General features: G+C 39.2%; 1 protein-coding gene across 2 annotated transcripts in view; it reads left to right on the top strand.

The window, feature by feature from the left end:
- Positions 1-19,989, top strand: part of WWOX (WW domain containing oxidoreductase) — a 1,214,741-nt gene that overhangs the window by 844,147 nt on the left and 350,605 nt on the right. The window contains exon 9 of one of the 2 annotated variants that reach the window (XM_056823887.1): positions 1-19,989. This exon is cut by the window's left edge and continues 16,417 nt beyond it. The exons of the other annotated variant lie outside the window; for it this stretch is intronic. The gene's annotated coding sequence lies outside the window, so the exon portion shown is untranslated. 2 annotated transcript variants of the gene reach the window in all.

Here is a 19,989-nt window from a genome sequence, read left to right as displayed (position 1 = left end):
CACCCAGGATTTGCAACCATCTCTAGACCTGGTCCTTAATCCACTGAGCCCCTCAGCTGCCACCAAAATTCTGTTATCTTATGAATGCATCCTAAGATTCAATATTTCTCTGGCTGCCCCCTCTAACTAATATTATCTCACAGTGTGTATGCAATCCACTAAAATCTCCGTGTCCTCTTCACAAGTACAGTTGTCAAGCCACGTCTCGCTCGTCCTGTACTTCTATGGCCCACTTTGTTGGACTTTACACTCACTCCAATTAGATTTCATCTTATTAGATTCAGCCTGTTCATGTTTTGGGTGGCCATTGTCTTGTCCAACATGTTAGCTGTCCCTCCCAACTTAGTGGCATGGGCAAGTTTGATCAGCATGCCACCTGTGCCTTCATTCCAATCACTGGAAAAAAAATCTTTAAAACCGAATGATGCTGAGGACTGAGTGCCAGGATTGTCACTGCGGACCTCTGTAAGGTGACATTGACTGGCATGTCACAGAGGCCTGAATCAGGCCAGCAAACTCAGTCCCAGAAGGACCCGGGCACCCAGCACAGTGGTTTGTGCTGGGGCATTAAGTCACCCACCTGGGACAATGGAAAGTGACAGGCCTGCTACCGAACTTGCTCCCTTTCTCCTCCTGAACAGGAGCCCACTGAACAGTGCAGCTCTATAAGGAAGTGTCATGTAGGGGAGAAAATTACTAATCACACTCCCCACCTTTTTATAACTCTTGTCATTTGTAAATGTGAAGGGAGTGCTGAAAAAATATTCATGCCTTTTTCCATCTATATTTTTTTTCCTAAATTATCCAGTCTTATAAATATTTGAATAACATTTGGTCAGGATAAAATCTTTCCTGTCAGCTCAGTACAAGAACACTTTCTGCCTCCTGAGACCATAACAGTCAGAGAAATTAATATCGATTTGTTAGAAAATACTTTTCACTCTGTCTAAACATCTTATTCTGTCCTCTTGAACCAAAATTATGAATTTAAAAGCAGGAAAATAGTTCTTCACAGTTTTCCCAGTGAAACTAATTATAGGAAAGTGGTGAAAAATATATTGGGTGTGTTTTCCAACACAGAGCATCGCTCACCAAAATCCTGAGGCAGTGGAGGCATAAGTATTTATTTATTTGAATGGATTGCAATTTGGTAGACTGAAAGCCAGAAAATGTATAGGAAGAGTTTTAGATTTTCTGTGTTCTTTTTTTCAAGAGAAAACTCCTTTCATTAATGTCCTGAAGAAAAGTAGTAGGCTTCCCATCTCTAGAGGTCTATAAGCAGAGATTGGGTGACCACTTGTCAGGAATTTGAAGAGAAGTTCCTGCACATTTTGGACTAGGTTCTTTCTGAGAAGTTGTGATTCTACGATTCAACCACATAAGTAGCTGGACTTGCCTCACAGAAATCTCTCATTTCCTACCAGGTTGTTCAACTGGCATTAAGTAGTTGCCTATGGGTATTCCATGATGAGAGGAAGAGGGGAGACATAATTACCACAAATCCAAGTCTCTCTAGTAACTTACACTCTACCTAGTTTGAAAATAATACCATTAAAATTGGATAATGCTTTACTTTTAACACACCTTTCTCAGATAACATTTTCCATTTTTCCACCATATATGAAAAACTCATTACAAAAACCACCCAGTATACTCCTGAAGAAGATAGTGACTTTGCTGTCACTGGAGGTCTTCCTCAGAAGCTAGATGAACATCGGTCAGGGGTGTTTTTGGAAGGAAAATATTTTTAATGTAGGAGATGGCCTCTTTATCTTCTGAAGTCTTTTCCAGCTTGAATATAATGATAATAAAAAGAATAGCATTTCTCTAGCATTTAAGGTTTTCGAAGCACTTTACATATATTGTAACATTTGTCTTTCTCAAAAACCCTTGAGCTAGCTACTATTATTATCCTTATTTTATTGATGAGAGATTTGAGCCTGAGAGTGTGACTGAGTGACCTACCCAGCATCACATCACTCTCTTCACCCTGAGATACAGAGTTGCCATTTAGCTAAAAATATATTCATACCACAAAACTACCTTTCATTACTCCCCCCTGGGCTGCTCTCTACATACTTGGGGGATTCTGATACTTGAATCAGGGTGCTTGACTAGGAAATTCTAGCTTGATTAGTGGTCTCTGCCCTTACCTTTTAAATTATGGATTTCTAGTATGTGCCTGAGGCAGGATTTGAAATCAGGTCTTCCTGACCCAAGTTCAACACTCTATCCACTGGGCTACCTAGGTGGCTGAATAGGAAATAGGAAGTCAATCAATCTATCAGTATTTAATAAATGTTACTGTCTGCCACACATTATCCTATAGTATATGAATATAAAGAAATAAAAAAGACGAAAATAACCATTGCCCTCAGAAAGCTTACATTTATGAATGGAGGAGACAACAGGTAAATAAAAATCAAAAGGCATATATAGAATGGGCAGAAAGTAACTTTAGAAGAGGAGGCTCAGTTGGTTAGGGGAGTCCCTGCAACAGAAGGAGATGTTGGAGTTGAGTCTTAAAAGAAGTCAGAGGGCAGCTAAGTAGCACAGTAGATAGAACACGAGGCCTGGAGTCTGGAGAACATGGGTTCAAATCTGATCTCAGACACTTCCAAACTGGGTGGCTCTGGGCACGTCACCTAACCCAAATTGCCTCGCCATTGCTGCCCTTCTAACTTAAAACTGATACTAAGACAGAAGCTGACGGTTAAAAAAAAAAGTCAGGGTTGCCCGGGGGGACAGGGATGAGGAGGGAGAGCTTTTCTAACATGAAGACCAAGAGATGAAGTGTCCTATGTGAATAACAGCAAGGAGTCTGATACATCTGGGAAGAAGAGTGAGTTGAGGGGGAAAGAGTACAAGAAGACTGGAAAGGCTGAGAGGAGTCTCCAATGCCAAACCACACTCAATAGTTCATCATCGGGGTGATGGAGAGGCCATATTTCATTAGTACTTAGAGTAATGACTCTACAGTCATGGGAGCAGGTATTGAATTCAGTCCCAAACTAAGAGCAGCCTGCTAAATCTCTCAGAGCCTCAACTTCCTCATCAGTGAAATGTGGGGTGATAACAATTGTATATCCTTACCTCACAGAGCTGTTGTGAGTGGAGAGCTTTGCCAACCTTAATTTGCTCTAGTAATGTGAGCTATTACTCTCTTACCTTTTGTGATTCTCTAGATAAATAATAGAGAAGCAGTTTGGCCATACCCAGATACCATCCTGACTTTTCTTCCTCCTCCCCTAGACTCTCCTCCTTTCCCCTCCCCTTTCATCCCTGTCCCTTCCCCATCTCTTGCCCAGCCTTTCCTTGCCTTACCTTACTCTTCCCTGCCTTACTCCTTCCCTTTTCTAGGTCTGCCTTCTTCCCTCCCTTTCCTGATTCTTTTCCTCCTACCTTCTTTGTTTATGTTTTTTTTTTGTCTCTCAGAACTACAGAAAAGATATTAAATTAAACGATTCAATTCAAGAGGCTCACAGAATAATCACACATTCAGACTTGGATGGGCTCTTAACAGTCATCTAGTTCAATTCCCTCATTTTATGGTCGAACATAGCAATTATTTAGAAGCAAAAAGTCAGGCTCTAGAGTCCAGGATCCGGGCGCCATAAGCACCAGGGCTGGTGTTTTAGCCCTTCCATCCTGTCACTGAGCCATCCCCAGGATCAGAAGGCTCAGCCTCTTTCCCCCAGCTGAGGCACTACATCCCCCATGTTGGGAGTTAGGAAATGAAATCTGCAAAGTCTCTCCTGAGCCTCCTGGGTTGAGTAGGAGAAACTTCAGTTCTTGTATTATCAGTCTAGAGATTCTCTGAAATTGGAAATGACAGTCTGGCCAAATCTATATATATACAGTGCCTATATAATGTGTGCTGGGTTTGGGGGTGTGAACTACTTTCTACCATAGATTAAGCTGAACGAGACCGTATGTCAGGTAGAACCTCAGTGTCAACTTAATCCATTGTCAGAGCTGTAAAGTGCGATTTCATTATACAAGCAATTCCCTGGCGGATTCTCCCTGATTTCCTATACAGCTCAAGTCCTGTTTTTAATCGGCAGGCACTCTCTCGCCCTCTCCAAACTCTGTTTGGAGTTATTAAATGGATCTGCTCTCGAAGCACCTGTTTGATATTTACATGAATTATGTTCGTAAAGGTGAATGTGGAGAAAAAGAGTCATAATAGCTCTGGGGGGCATTTTGGTGAATTTTTAGTAAAAATTCCAAAAAAGCTGCATTGCCATCTTCTTGGGTGTACATGTAATGCTAATAATGCTAACTCCCATTCATAGCACATCCTATGGCTTATAAAACACCTTTCTGGCAACAGCCCCATTGGACAGACTCACAAGATTCAAGGATAGAAACTTGGAAATCGTCCAGTTCAACCCCCTCATTTTACAGAGACTCAGAGAGGTAGAGTGATTTGTCCACCGTCACACAACTAGCCAGGAGGAGAGCTGGGATCTGACTTCCAATTCAAACGTCCACCACATCATAATCCCAAGTATTATTCAGTCACCTTTTTGACAAAAACAATGAGGGGAAGAAATCACCTGAGATCACTTATCTAGGAAGCGTCCAAGTTGGAACTAGAACCCAAGTCTCGTCTCAAGTTTAGTTTTTCAACATGGTCCAAAATGGTCATATGACACTTGAAATCCCTACATTTCTCAAATACTAGAATTTTTCCAAAGACCCCAAAAGGAAAAAAAAAAACCCTCCCCCATTGAATTTTCATTTGCCTCTCTGGATATTGAGTTTTCTCCATATTTGTGCAATTAGGGGGTTTTGCTGAGTGAGCTAGGACACTGTCTCTTTAAGTGTTTAACAGTAATTGGTTCATGTCCTGGTGTTCATTGAAAATCCTAGACATTTCATGTAAAATCTTCTTAATGAGGGGATGAATTTTTCATTCACATTAGAAAGCTCCCTCTGACAAACAATTTCTAAATAAAACTTTGGCGACATGACATCCCATATTGGACTTGACAAAGAGGACAGGTGCATTAGAATAAAACTGTATGGCGATCCTTCAAGCTGTCAGCCATGAATATTTCATTTCTTAATGAATCATCTTGGTGAAATGAACTCTCTTGTTGCGGTGTCACTGCCATTTACAACCAAAAGCTGCCTCCTTTTCAAAGGTGAGTTCCTGAAAAATGCTGATGCCGGCAGGAAAGGCTTAACCCTAGCCGGGGTAGAGACAGCCATTTGGGACCTTCTTCTCCTAACCCCCTTCAAAGTCGACAGGGTGTCCCCTTCGGCAGTTGCGCATGCCTTGCACTCAACAGGCTTCCTTTCTAAAGCGCCTTCTGGGCACACTAGCCAGGCCACGCCGGCAGGACCAGGTTTAGGTCCTGCACCGCCTCTCAGGACAGGTACGGACAAAAGCTAGCGTGTGGATGGAAGGGAGCGACCAGGATGGTCTAACTGAGGACAACTTGGAGAAAAGAAGTATTAGGAAAGGCTTCTGATCCCTGTCACGTAGATGGGCACGAGGAAGAGGACTAACATGCCAGCCCTGGTGCTGGCCAGGACCCAGGACTCCCGGGCCCGACTTACTCTCTACTATAAAATGAGGGCATTGAACTAGGTGCCCATTGAGGGTTCTTCAGCCTGGCCCAGACAGCTGACGTACTGGCAATGCAGAGTTTGCAGAGACTGATTTCAGGTCTATAAAAAGAAAAAAAAATGGTCAGCCTCTGGAGGTAGTCACCTCCTCATCACTCAGGGAAGAGGCTAGAGGTCTGTCTGGGACATTAGGGATTCTTCTTCAGGTACTGATTGAGGGTGAGTCACTAGGAGGTCCCCTCCAACTAGGAAATCCTCTGATTCTTTGATGCTCAAGACCAGAGTCGGTCTCTCAGCCACGTTGTCTGGCATAGAGTCTCTATGGCTGAGAAAAGTCACCGCGTCATTAATAGCTATTATTTTACCCTTGTGCTTCCTAATGGTGAAAAGTGACAGTGAGGGCCGGTTTCCTGGGGCTCTCACAGGAAACCCTAATGGGGGCAAGTGAAGGTGGCCATAGCAGAAATAGCAAGTCTATCCTTTCCTGGAGCTCTCAGGGGGGAGAGGGGCTGGCACTTGGAGGAAGCGCCATTCGAATCATTGAATTAAACATCTCTCTGTTGAGGTAGGAGGCCAGAATTGTTTTCTGTGGTCAAGAGATCTCAGACCTAGTGAATCAGACCTCTGGACCTGGATCTTTGTTCATTCAAACTTCAGCCAATACTTATCACCATCATCATTACTGGCGTCCAACTGTTGTCAGGATGCCATTATCATTAAAAACGAGAATAACCATAGACGGGGACTGTCTGGACCTGTGATTTCATGTGTGAAACTCCCAGCCTGGACACACTGTCGACCAATATTGATTAGCAACTAATTGAAAATGTAAAATTCATGATGCAGAGTGAAAGGAGCAGAACCAGGAGAACCTCATACAGAGACTGATACACTGTGGCCCAGTTGAATGTAATGGACTTCTCTACTAGCAACGATGCAATGATCCAGGACAATTCTGAGGGACTTAAGAGAAAGAACACTATCCACATGCAGAGGAAGAACTGTGGGAGTAGAAAGACAGAAGAAAAACAACTGCTTAATCCCATGGGTCGATGGGGAGATGATTGGGCATGTAGATGCTAGCTAATCACTAGTGCAGTTATCAATAATGTAGAAATAGGTCTTGATCAATGACACATGTAAAACATGGTGGAATTGCACGTTGGCTATGGGAGGAGGGTAGGAGGATGGGAGTAAAAGAACATGAATCAAGTAAGTAACCATAGAAAAATATTCTAAATTAATTAATTAAATAAAAAAATTCAAGCCAAAAAAAAAATGTAGACTTTAAAGCACTGACTCAAGCTGGTGTGAACCAGAGTCAAGAACTGAACCCAGGTCTTCTGGACTCCAAGGTCCACCTTCTATCCATTATGCAATACTGCCTGTTGACAGGGCACCCTAGTCAGCCTATCAGGGACTTCTTCCTTGGCATTAGGTCAAAACTTGGTTGATTTTTTCTTTGAAAACTGGTAGATAGGGTTAGCCAGGTGGCTCTGGATAGAGAGCCAGACCTGGAGATGGAAGGTCCTGGGTTCAAATTAGACCACAGACCCTTCCTAGCATGGGCAAGTCATTTAACCCCAAATGCCTAGCCACTGCCATTCTTCTGTCTTTAAAACTAATACTTAGTATCAAGACTAAGACAGAAGGTAAGGGTTTAAAAAAGAAAAGTAAAGAAACAGAAATAAAGAAAATAGACAGATATCCATAAAGGCTTTAGATTTTCATAGAAAAATGGTGTGATAATGCTGTATGGTCCATTGGGACTGTACTGAAGATCCTCTACTAGATGGTAAGCTCAATGATGCAGAATCTGTGTCTTAAGAAACCTATACATTCTTCTAAGCATTCTGTTCACAGCAAGTGCTGAATTGCATAAATAAATAACTCCTAAAATATCCCTTATACAGAAAACTTAGGAAATAATAATACACCTTTTTTTTTTTTTTGCTTTATCACTCATTTTATTCCATCAAATGGTCATTAATATATTTTGGGCTTTTTTTTTTAATTTAGAATATTTTTCCATGGTTACATGATTCATGATTTTTCCCCCTCCTTCTCCCTCCCCCTTCCCAAAAGTCACAAGCAATTCCACTGGGTTATACATGTATCATTGTTCAAAACCTATTTCCATGTTATTCATACTTGCAGTAGAGTGATCTTTTAAAGCCAAAACCCTAATCATATCCCCATCAAACCACATGATCGATCATATGTTTTTCTTCTGCGTTTCTGTTTCTTTCTCTGTTCTTTCTCTGGATATGGATAGTGTTCTTTCTCATAAGTTTCTCTGGATTGTCCTGGATCATTGCACTGCTGCTAGTAGAAAAGTCTATTACATTTGATTTACACAGTTCTTTTAAGAGGAATTAGAGGTAGAAGGCAACATATTGAAAAAACAATGGATTTGAAGCTAGATGACCTGAGTTGGAAGAAGTCACTTTCTTACCTGTATGCCCTTAGGCAAATGATTTGATATCTAAGGGTCATAGTTAATTTGTTTATAAAATTAGAATATTTGTCTAGATTAATTTTAAGCTCTTTTTCTAGTTCTAATGATGTCAAAAACCTACCCCATTATCTTCCTCTCCATTTTGAACCTTGTAAAGAAGCTCTCACCACATTCCTGACCTTTTAGAGCCCTCACAGAGAAGGATAGTAATAGCTCCCATTTCTAGAGTATTTGATGGTGCATAAAGGTCCTTCCTTGCAAAAGACCCCAGGCAAGGGTATAGGAACAGATAAGAAAAGTGTACTTCTGAATAGTACTTGCTACTGGTCACATAGCTACTCAGCCTCACAGTCAAGAATTGGAACTTTGCTGTCCTGATCTTGGTTTTTTACTCTCTATCATATTGGATTATAGCCACCATCCTGTTGATTCAATTGAGTTATTCCTCACCTTGGTCTAAATTTGACCTACAGACATTGGCAAGGCAGCTCATCTTCCTGAATTCAAATCTGGCCATAGACACTTAGTAACAACCCAGTGTGACACTGGCCTAGTTACTTAACCTTATTTGCCTCAGTTTCCTCATCTATAAATTGAGCTGGAGAAGGAAATGCCCAAACATTCCAATGTCTTTGCCAAGAGAACCTCAAATGTGGTCACAAAGTGCTGAATATGCCTAAAAATAACTGAACAATGGCCAATGACTCCAGCACTGTTGTGAAATTCAGTTCCAATCAAGTCATTGTGTTTTCACAGTTATCATGCCCCAGTAGTATTCTGTGTAAGTCACTGCACACCATAGCAGTTTAATTAAACTACGTTTTGTATCATAAAACTGCCTGAATTCCTTTTATCCCGGTGATAAGACTTAGAGAAATCTGCCTGAGTTAGAAAGTAGTAAGTGAGGTGAGCTCAGAGGAAGTGGAAGAAGTTTGGATTCTTAGGTTTGTTTTTGTTGGGTTTCAGCAAGACTTCTTGTTGGTGAGCAGAGTCTCAGTGTGGGCAGGTGACAGTTTCTGAGGCTTCCTGATTTTTTTTAAAACTTGTGCATAAATAGGTCCATGAGTCTGTAATTAACCATTGTTGTAGCTGATACCCAAAGTTTTGAAAAACTTGGCTCTTACCTGAAGAAAACTGGCATTATTTGTCTTTGGAGAATCAAAGTTTTTCACTCCCTATGTTCTCACTGATTTCAGATTTTGGGTTTGCCAAAATTAAATACATGTTTTAAATATGGCTTTCTAGCAAAAGGATTGAGAAAAGTTCCCTTGGGTCCCTGATGCCATGATAAATTTTTATTTCGACCCAGAAGTATAATGATGTTTGTTACACAATTATAGCCCTGTGTCATAACCACAGTTAGAAGTGGAACTTGACAAGAACTGCCAGGTAGAAAGTGGTAAACATGACAACTTATTAGAAACAAGACTGACCCATTTTGGACACTATCTGACTTCTCTCAGATTTTTTCCATCTTTCATCACTCTCCCTCTTTCTCATTCAGAAATTCTCTTGCTTCCTTTAATGGGCCTCCAATACATTATATGATTTATTTCTCCACAATTTAATTTTTATATGGCAAACTGCTATCACATTGGTCTGCCTCCTCCGTGTTAAACTTTTCCTTCCTTGCTGCCTTTAGGGAAGTTGATATTTGTGGGTTACTTGCTTCAGTTTTGTTCATGTGCATATTTCTCAAATAATAGGGTCGTAGAACATCATATCTGGAAAGTACCCTAGAAAATAAGATATTAGAGGTTAAACAAAATATTAGAACTAGTGATTGCTTGAGAGTAGAAAATGTTAAATGAAATAATCATAGAATATTAGACCTCACAGGGACTTTGAAACATGGGATGTAGAATGTCAGAGGTGATGAGGATTTTACCACTCTAGGATGCTGAAAATGGGCGGGGCAATAAAAATCATCTAGTCCATGCTCTTCATTTCACAGGTGGGAAAACTAAAGACCAAGAGAGGAAGCAACTTATCCAATTGTCAGACAGTGAAAGTACTGAGGCTAAAACCTAGTTCTACTTGACTTTCAGGATGTTGTGACAGCCACTGCCCTATATTTCAAGATAGGTGCAAAGGGGAAAATTTTCCACAAAGGTATTAAAAGATTCTAGGCTTTCTTGGCCCCCACTGCAAATTCCCACTATTGGCTATTAGTTACAATATAACCCCAAAAGAATGTAATGAAAATGTGATTAATTTAAAGTAATTTGGCATATTGAAAAATCTGGAATTTAGAACTGAAAAATAAATTGCTTTTAAAAATGTGGCAGTTGTTAAAATCCTCATAAACATACTCCGATACCAGTTCTCAGACTTCAGTCAACACATGCTACCTGATTTCTGACTCATTTTGCCCAACTTAAATGAGAAGGTTGTACCAGGTGACCTCTAAAATCTCTTCCAACTCTCTGTTGGAAGTATATGTTCTAAGGCCTCTTCCAGCAGAACATTCTATAACTTCATGACTCTTTCCCCTCACATTTTCCTCCTTGTGTATTCCTTCTTGATAAATATTAGGTTTGCTATCTTTAAATCTCAGGATATGTTTTTGCTTCATTTCTACTTTTATCCCATCTCATCATTCCCCCAGTATCAGCAGGGCCTCTCAAAGATTGTGTTTCATCAAATTATTTTTTTATAATAAATTCTTCCCACCAGGTAATACAGAGTTAAAAAGGTGATTCTACTCCAAGGAATTAGCATAAGGCATGCTGGACTGGTAGAAGTGACTAGATCTTAATCAATAGCAATATGATTACACTCATGCAGCAATTATAAATTATTTAAAACAGTACCCCTAGGTTACTGACTAGTTGCCTTTAAATTAAATTCTCTGTCAATAATTGATGCAAGGAATTAATGTGAGAACACCTTCAGTTACTGAAACTTTTTTAAGGTGGCATAAAATATTGAACTGTTGCCCGTCATTAGCAGCTATCCTGTCTGCTTGGTGTAACATCCTTCTTTCCTAAATTGGTCGAGAAAGACCCTCAGATCATGAAAGATGACTAATGATTCTGAAAGCGATACTCATGTCTATTCTAAGAACACTGACACTCAGGAATATGAATTTCATCCAAGAAGGCAGAAGAATATAATGGAGAAAAATCTGTTTAATTCCTCAACCTCATTTGTAGGTTTTTTTTTTCCTTTTGTAAATATAATATCTCCAAACTTCAAATAAAAAAATTCATAATTTCCTTAGTGTAATTCCTTCACTGCCATAGGTTGGAACCCTTTTACTCCTGGATAATCTTCATGAGTGCCTGGAATAAAAAAACTCTTCACCTGAAAACGAGTCTTCTTCTTATGAGCCTCTCAGCCTGACATTGGCTGATCCTTGAATCATAGTCAGACACTCTTTCCCTGATCAGTACTTCGTACTCCAGCCTAGATTACTGTGTGTTTGTATTCTGGCAGAGGTTTGTAATATTTGGTTTATGAGAGAAATGGGGGAAGAGGGAGAGACAGAGACAGACAGACAGACAGAGAGACAGAGACAGAGAATTTTTACTTAAATGAAGACCCAGCTCAGAAAAATTTTGGGGGGTAAATGTCAGGGTGAGAAAATCTGAAAATAGCCATATGGACAATCTGAAGGTAAACTTGGAAACACACCTCTAATAGTCTTTTAAAGTCATAAAATGAGTGAAATGTTTGAATGTTTGCAAAGGATTGAACTCCTCAATTATGAGATCCTTTCTTTAGTTAAACAGCTATTCTTCGGCCCTTTGGATTTGAGAGATGAGCTCAAATAAGAGGTGCTTATTGCTTTGTGTTACAAACTCAACACATTTGATGGCGAATTAGAGGTGACCTGAGCCCACACTATGTTCTACAGCCTTCACTTGCTAGGTCATTTGGTTTAAGAAAAAGTCAGAAACTCGATATCAGAAGACCTGGGATTTAGTTCAGTCCTGCCATGGACAAAACCCTTTGACAAAAGGCAGGGAGCACTCTGTTTAACATAAAGCACCATAAGAATGTGAAGTGTTACTGTTCCTTTTGTTTTAAAGTGATCTGTGGATTCCTACAGACTTGGAAGAAACCTTAGAACTCACCTAAATCCAATTCCCTCATTTTGCAGGAAAGGAAAGGGATGACTGATCCCCAGTGTCTTTCTAGGTCACAATTCTGTGGTCCCAAGAGATGGCTGCAGTATGTTCAGTGAAAGCCTTTTGTTTTCAGAGACACCTTTTCCCTCGACTTTGAATGCTGTCATATCAGAGCATGGTGCAAAGTTATGTTGAAACAGCTGTGGCCTCAGCCAGGATGTATGGGTGTAAGCAAGAAGCCAGCGAAACTGAAGTTGTTCATGGGAGTCTAGGCAGAGGTGCTCGGTGCTGGGGTGAGGTGGGAGGTGGGGATGTGAGGTATCACACGACCCAAGGGAACCGACAGAAGCAGTTGTGTAGGTGTTGACCTCAATTAAATTCCATTTAATTCAACAAATCTGCATTAAGAGGCTACTGTGTGCCAGGCACTCTGCTGGGCACTGGGAATACCAAGGCAAAAATGAACATCTTTGCCCTAAAGGAGCTTGCATGCTATTAGGGAAGACAACATGTATGTTAAAATTATATTAAAAATAAACACTTATTTCTGAGGGCAGAGCAGTAGTGCCTGAGCACATGAGGCTTAAGCTCCTATACTAGGTATATATGTATATAAGAGTTGAACTTTGAGGGAAGCTAGAGATTCTCTATAGCAGGACACAAATCCTAGATATGAGATCAAGTCTGAAGAAAGGAATGGAGAGGAAAGCCAACTGGCTCAATGGATAGAGAGCCCAACCTAGAGAAATCCTGGGTTCAAAATTGGTCCCAGATACTTCCTAGCTCTTTGACCCTGGGCAAGTCACTTAACCTCAATTGTCTAGCCATTACAGCTCTTCTGCCTTAGAACCAATACTTAATATTGATTCTAAAACAAAAGATAAGGCTTAAAAAAAAACAAATAAGAATGGAGATAGGAAATGGGATATTATGGAGGAGTAACATGAAGGGCAATTTGTCCAAAACATAGAATGTAAATCATATAGGATAAGGCCAGAAAGAGAGACAGGAGCTAGAATGGCGACATGGTCAGAACTCTGCTTTAGAAATATAAATTTAGCATCTGAGTGACAGATGGACTAAAGATGGGAGAGGCTGGATGTAGGAAGCTAGAGATCATGAAAGAATGAAGAAGCCTCAAGCCTGGGGGATTGTGTGATTGAAGGCAAGGACATTCATGAAATAAATATTGTGGAAGTGGAATTGGCAAGATTCAACAACTGATTGTTGCTGATGATAAAGGAAGAAAAGGAAGTGTTGAGGATGGTTCCAAAGTTGTGAATTCAGGTGCCTGAATGGATAATAATATCTTCAACAGAAATTGGGAGGTTAGAAAGAGCAAAAGCTTTAAGGGGTAAAGATAATGAGTTACATTTTGGACATACTGAATTTGGGATGTCTAGGGTAATATACTTGGAGATTTTTTTTTAACCCATACCTTCCATCTTAAAATCAATGCCAGGTATTGGTTCCAAGACAAAAGAGTGCAAGGGCAAGGCAATTGGGGTTAAGTGACTTCCAGGGATCACACAGAAAGTATCGAAGGCTAGATGTGAACCTACGATTTCCTGTCTAGGTCTAGGCCTGGCTTTCTGTCCACTGAAGCCATCTAGCTGCCCTGACTTGGAGATATTCATAGAAATAGGAATCAAGACATAAAAGTACGACCAAGGAAGGTACAAAAGGGGAAAACTAGACCTGAGAAGTCACCAGAGTCAGATCATAGATAAGTTATACGAGTGTGTACAGATAATTCCCCTATAGATATGCCCTCTTTCCCATTAAAATTTAGAAGAAAAATTATATTCCTGGCATTTAGCCCAGGATCTAACATATCATAAGTGCTTAATAAATGCATTTTCATCCATTCATTAGATAACCTTTAATGTTCATTCTAGCTCTAAATCGGTGACCATATATTATTGAATACTAGAGTTATCTATATTTGCATCATCCCCTTAGTGTACTACAGATTCCATTGAGATAGAAGCCTTATTTTAGCTAAATGTTTTATATCCCCTCTTCTTTTACAATGGAGCTCCCTACCTATTAGAGTCTTATTAAATGTGCTAAATGAATGAATGACCCAGAATCATCATGCATATGTCTTGGAAGCTCATGGGCAACGGTTTCCTGGATATATCTTTCATCTAACACTGAAGCATTTTCTGTTTCTTTCTGTTTGATATTTTTGCCTCCTTTGGTTGCAAAAAAGGTTTAGAAACACTCTCCTACCTCCACCCCCAATGGCTTTGACTTGGTGAGATCTTGGTCACGCTTTAATATGCTTCTCTAACTAGTAGTTATTACTATCCAATTTAATTTAATTTAATTTAATCCAAAGTTAATTTTTGTATTTAGCTAAAAAGATATCTGCCTGAAAATAACAGTGGGAAAGAAGAAAGAAAGCCATTGTCCAGGTCCCACTTTCACCTTCTAACTGAACTTCTAACTCTAAAGAAATGTAACTTCTGAACCTCCCTAGCCATCCTTTCTCATTGATAACCAAGCACGTGGAAAATCAAGTAGGGGATGGCGTTTTCTGTTGTTTTTGTTGTTTTAATGATCGTTCATAGTCAACATTTCTATTAACATGCATGCTCAGAAACTAACTCTCGGCTGCTTCTAATCCATGTCTGGAGAAGCAGTTTGGTTCAGTGCTTATTTTTAACAGAAGACGAGATTGCCTGCTTTTCCTCTATGCAACACATTGATTAATGTGCCCAGGGACCCGCTCAGTTCTCACACTTACACAACCTACTCATGTGCTTCTTCAGGCTGAGTGATTCTGTGGAAGGAACTGAGGGGGAACGAAGGCCACATTAAAGGAGAAATGGAATCAGACAAGATTAAGGAAGAAGACTAGATTGAAACCATGCATCTGCAAATGTTGTTTACGGTGTCTAGTAGAACATGAATTTGACCTTTAGACCTCAAGAAGATCCCTCGTTTTCCATATTACCAACATTTTTTAGAAACTGATGACTAAATTGGTATATGGTTGGTCCATGCCTCACTTCTTAGAATTCTCAGTTCTGAACTGATCTGATTGCTAAATCATTTCCCCATTATCATTTTGTAAGCAGATCCACCCAGACATCCAAATAACATGGTGTTCAGAGATCAAAATGAAGTCACCCATGAAGTGCTCAGATCCTACGCTTTTTAGACTTGTGGCTGGAGCCTTGTTCTTCCTGTCACATCATGCCACCATCTGTTTACGAGAAATTACTAGTGTTCTATATAGTTTATCTCAGTGGCCTTATTACCAAAAAGAAAAAAGAAAAAAAGTCAATGATTCGGTTTAAATGTTTCCATAATGAAGGCCATTATTAGACAAGTGCTCGTGTGTAATATCCGCTTTTTAAAACCTCATTTCAAGGTTTGATAGCGTCACCAGATACAGTGTTTTTAACAAAATCGAGTATTGTCCAATTAAAAGAAATGAAAAGAACATGGTAATGAGAAACTCTGTTGTTTTTTTTCTGGAACATTGACTTTTATTGGGAAAATGGCTTGATTCAATCCTACAAAAAAACATTAATTAAACACCTACTATATGCAAGACCCTGGAAGTGTACAGAGATGAGCAAAGAGTAAAAGAGTCTCTTCATTCAAAGAACCTTCTCTACCTGGACAGGCACCATGTGAACACAAATAAGGATAATACAAAGTCAAGTGTGATTGGGTCCAAGAAGAAAGCAAATAAATAAATTAATTAATTAACTGGGGGGATTGGGAAAGGCTTCATGGAAGAGGTTACTATTGAGTTGGGCGTTGAAGGAAAAAGAGGATTTCAAGTAGACCTTGTAAAAGCTTCTTTTCCAACTTTAGCCTTAGAAGTAAAGTTATTCACTAAATTTAATCATTGATTATTTTTCCTACCAGGAGTGAACTTCTGCCTAAACACATGGAATGCTGGGAGGAATCTTTCAAAATTTTTCAACCAGTGTTTTCCCATATTCTGACAATCATTAGACTCTTTTGAATCAAGCCCATGCTAAGAGGTTCTCCCTAAAACTTTTCAGAGTTTGGCAAAAATTTGGTAACAACAATGAAGTTTTTTAAAGTTAGCAATTCAACAATATAAAACTAAAGACTGTCATTATTAGAATTAGCTCTTCAGAGTGTTGTTAGTTTAAAAAGTTAGATACATGAACTTCAAAGTACAAAAAAAGGGCATTTTCTCTGACATTTCAAGGGTTAATATCTAGCAGCATATTCTACCCAGTGGAAGCAAGGTGACCTGTCTGTGCAATCATCCCTAAAATTTGATACAGTCTCCAGTCACTTCCTTAAGGGAGCATGTTGCAGTGGGAAGGAGGGATGGATCTGGAATTAGAGGACCCAAGTTCAAATTCTGGTTCTTGTTACTTTATATGACTTCCAATGAGGGACTTTACTTCTTTGGACTTCTCACATCTGTAATATAAGGAATAAGGAGACTGGACCAAATGACTTCTGAGATCCCCTTCAGCTCCAATTCATGGACCCTATGATCCTATGGCCAACTGAGAAAATATGTATCCTTTTGCCTGGCATTCAAAGCCTACAGTAGCCCAGATTTTGTCACCAGATTCACAAAATGTGAAAAACAGAGGATTTCTTGATACTTAAATCTTAACTTTATGTCCTAATTGACATTGAAAACAGTATTTTCTTAATGATTTATAAATATCTCATCTTCCTAAGTCACATATAATTCAATTCTTCCTTCACAATAAACTAAAATGGTCATCACCCCCTCAGTCTTTCTTTAAAAAACAAACAAAAAAGTCTCTACCTTCTGTCTTAGAATCAATATTGTATATTGGTTCTAAGGCAGAAGAGTGGTACAGGCTAGGTTATGAGGGTTAAGTGACTTGCCCAGGGTCACACAGTTAAGAAGTGTCTGAGACCAGATTTGAACCCAGGAACTCCCATCTCTAGACCTGCTCTCTATCCACTGAACCACTTAGCTGCCCCACATCTGTGTAACCTATCATTCCCCCCCCCCACTGTCCTCTACCCACTTCTCTGTCCCCAGACATGCCCTGTTCATTCCCACTTCCAAGCCTTTGTGGCTGGCATTTCCTTTACTTGAAATGCACTGTCTTTCCCTCCTCACTTTCTGATCCAGCCTTTTCAATCCAACTCAAATGTTACCTCAGCTGTGAAGTCTTCCCCAATGCCTTTCCTTTCCGTTTAGGACCTCCCATCACACTTTGTGTTACTCTTTGCACTCACAGTATTGTGCATCCTAGTTATGGCTTCTTATCTAAATTCGGTACCTTCCCCATCACTTACCACATTGCTCGGCACCCTCTTTTCTTGGGGGTGGGGGTGGCAGTGGCTAATCTGGGATTTAATTGGTATAAGGAACTCATAGCAAAGAAAGAGTTTCTACCAGACTAGAACTGCCACCATTCCACAATTTGTAGTATTGGGTTGATTAACAAAGTTTTACACAGAAAGTGAACAACTTAGAAGGAAAATAGATAATGGAGGGGAAAATCTTTGCAATGAGCTTTTTTTTTTTCTGATGAACATTTCCTTCCCAAAATATATAAGAAAATGATTCACTTTTAAAAGATCAACAGCTATTTTTTTATAGATCATTAATCAAAGGATATGAACAGGCAGTTTTTTTTTTTAAAGAAAGAATCCACGCTATCAATAACCCTATGAAAAATGCACTCAATCACTAATGATTAGAGAAAGTAAAGAAAATAACAGCAAAGTAAAGCATCTTTGATTTTCCACCTCACACCTATGAGACTGGCAAAGATGACACTCACACCTATCACACTGGCAAAGATGACACTCAAAAAGGAAATGACAAATATGAAGGGACTGTGCAGAAACAAGGAAATGTACTATTTGTAGAGCTGTGAATTGATCCAGCCATTCTGGAAAACAATTCAGCACTAGACCCAGAAAGTTACCAAACAGTGCACATTCTTTGACCCGGCTATATCACTGGCAGATGCAACCCCCGAAGAAACCAAAGAAAGAAGAAACGGATCTTTACATGGAAAAATTCTCATAGCTGCTCTTGTCGTTCGCCAAAGATTGGCAACCAAGGGGCTGTCCTCTTGTGGAATGTGATATCTTGTGATATCTTAACATAATGAAACCTTTTTCTACCATAAGAAATTATAAAATAGACAATATAAGGAGAAATTGGGAAGAACTTTACAATGTAGGGCAAAATGAGAAGAGCTAAAGAACCATTTAGATGATGATTCCAACATTGAAGAGAAAAAAACAAGTTTGAAGGATGTTAGAATTCTCATCAATGCAGTGATAAACCAGGAGTCTAAAAGAATGAAGATGATTCCCAAGGCTTACCTCCAAACAAAGGGATTGTGATAAACTTTGAATGCAGAAAGAAAAACACATTTTTCAGACATGGCTAACATAGGAATGTGTTTTATCTAGACCGTACTTGAAGCCTGTCCCACTTGATAGGACTGACAGTGTTAGGTATTGATGGATTTGGTTTTTGTTTTGTTTTATTTTGGTTTCAATTGGTGCAATGTAAGGGAGGGTGAAATAGAGGGAGCAAGACTATTATTTTGAAAAACATTACTTGAGAAGTTTCTTTTCAGAATAAGAAAAAAATTAAGAGTATTGCTTCTAACTTTCTGTTAGAGAACAGATGGACTAAATGTGCAGAATGAGACCTCATCTTTTTAGACATGGACAATGTGGGAATTTGTTTTACATATTTGTCACAGGAGTTTTCTTTTTTTATATATTTTTTCCACTTGGGTAGCATAGGAGGTGGGACTGAAAGAAAAATGCTGGAATAGTTTGGTAGCACGGTGGATAGAGTATCAGGCCTGAAGTCAAGAGGCCCTGGTTCAAATATGGCTTCAGACATTTCCAAGCTGTGCAGCCTTTGGCAAGTTATATAACCCCCATCTCCTAGCCCTTGCCTCTCTTCTGTATTAGCATCGATACTAAGGTAGATGGTAAAGCTTTAAAAAAGGAAGAAAGGAAGGAAGGAAGGAAGGAAGGAAGGAAGGAAGGAAGGAAGGAAGGAAGGAAGGAAGGAAGGAAGGAAGCAAGGAAGGAGGAAAAGAAGGAAAGAGGAAAGGAAAGGAAAAAAAACACTTGTTATTTGTTGGGGGGGTTGATTTTTTTAAAAAGGAGTGCAGCAAGGTGAACTGAAAAGTTAAGTAGCTTGATAAAGAGTCAGCCAGTGTCAGAGGTAAGACTTAAATAAGTCTTTCTACCTTCCACTTTATGCTGTCTCTCACCATGAACCCAGTACATACTTAATGTTTGTTGTATTTATTTAATGAATCTTGTCAGGATATCCATTTGGATCCTTTCTTTAATTTTACTTTTTCTGGAATTTTAAAAAGGGGGGTTGAGATTTATAACTTTGACATAGACCTGGACAAAGTCCCAGGATGTGACTTTTTGCTTCAGAGCATACCTTAGGGGAAAAAAGATCCCGAATTACTACAAATTCTATTTTTATAGTTAACTCATAACTCAACACATTTTATGAAATATCTCATGATATGAAAATAAATAATTGAACACTAGGCATTTCCTTTTTGAAAAAGAGGTGAAAATTCAGTGTTTTGTTTTGTATTGTTTTCAAAGGTAAAGAAATCTTATTGTGGGGAAAATTCTAAATTTTGTTTTGAAAGCATATTTAACAGGGAAAAATTTCACAGCATCTTCTCAGTTTGATTCATCTGTAAGAATAAAAAGGTTACACTAGACCTTAGGTGCCTTATAGTTTTAGATCTGTGATTTTATTTCCAAAAGTTAATAATAGTTATAGACTAAAAAGAAAAAAAATTCAATTTTTTTCCATAAAATATATATGTATTTATATATTAATTATACACATACATATATCTAGGTATTAAGAAGATATCT

Source organism: Monodelphis domestica, chromosome 1 (assembly GCF_027887165.1).
Source record: "Monodelphis domestica isolate mMonDom1 chromosome 1, mMonDom1.pri, whole genome shotgun sequence".
In the NCBI taxonomy this organism is placed as follows: domain Eukaryota; kingdom Metazoa; phylum Chordata; class Mammalia; order Didelphimorphia; family Didelphidae; genus Monodelphis; species Monodelphis domestica.
Note: the sequence above shows the minus strand (reverse complement) of the source record. Positions and strands in the feature narration are given on the sequence as shown.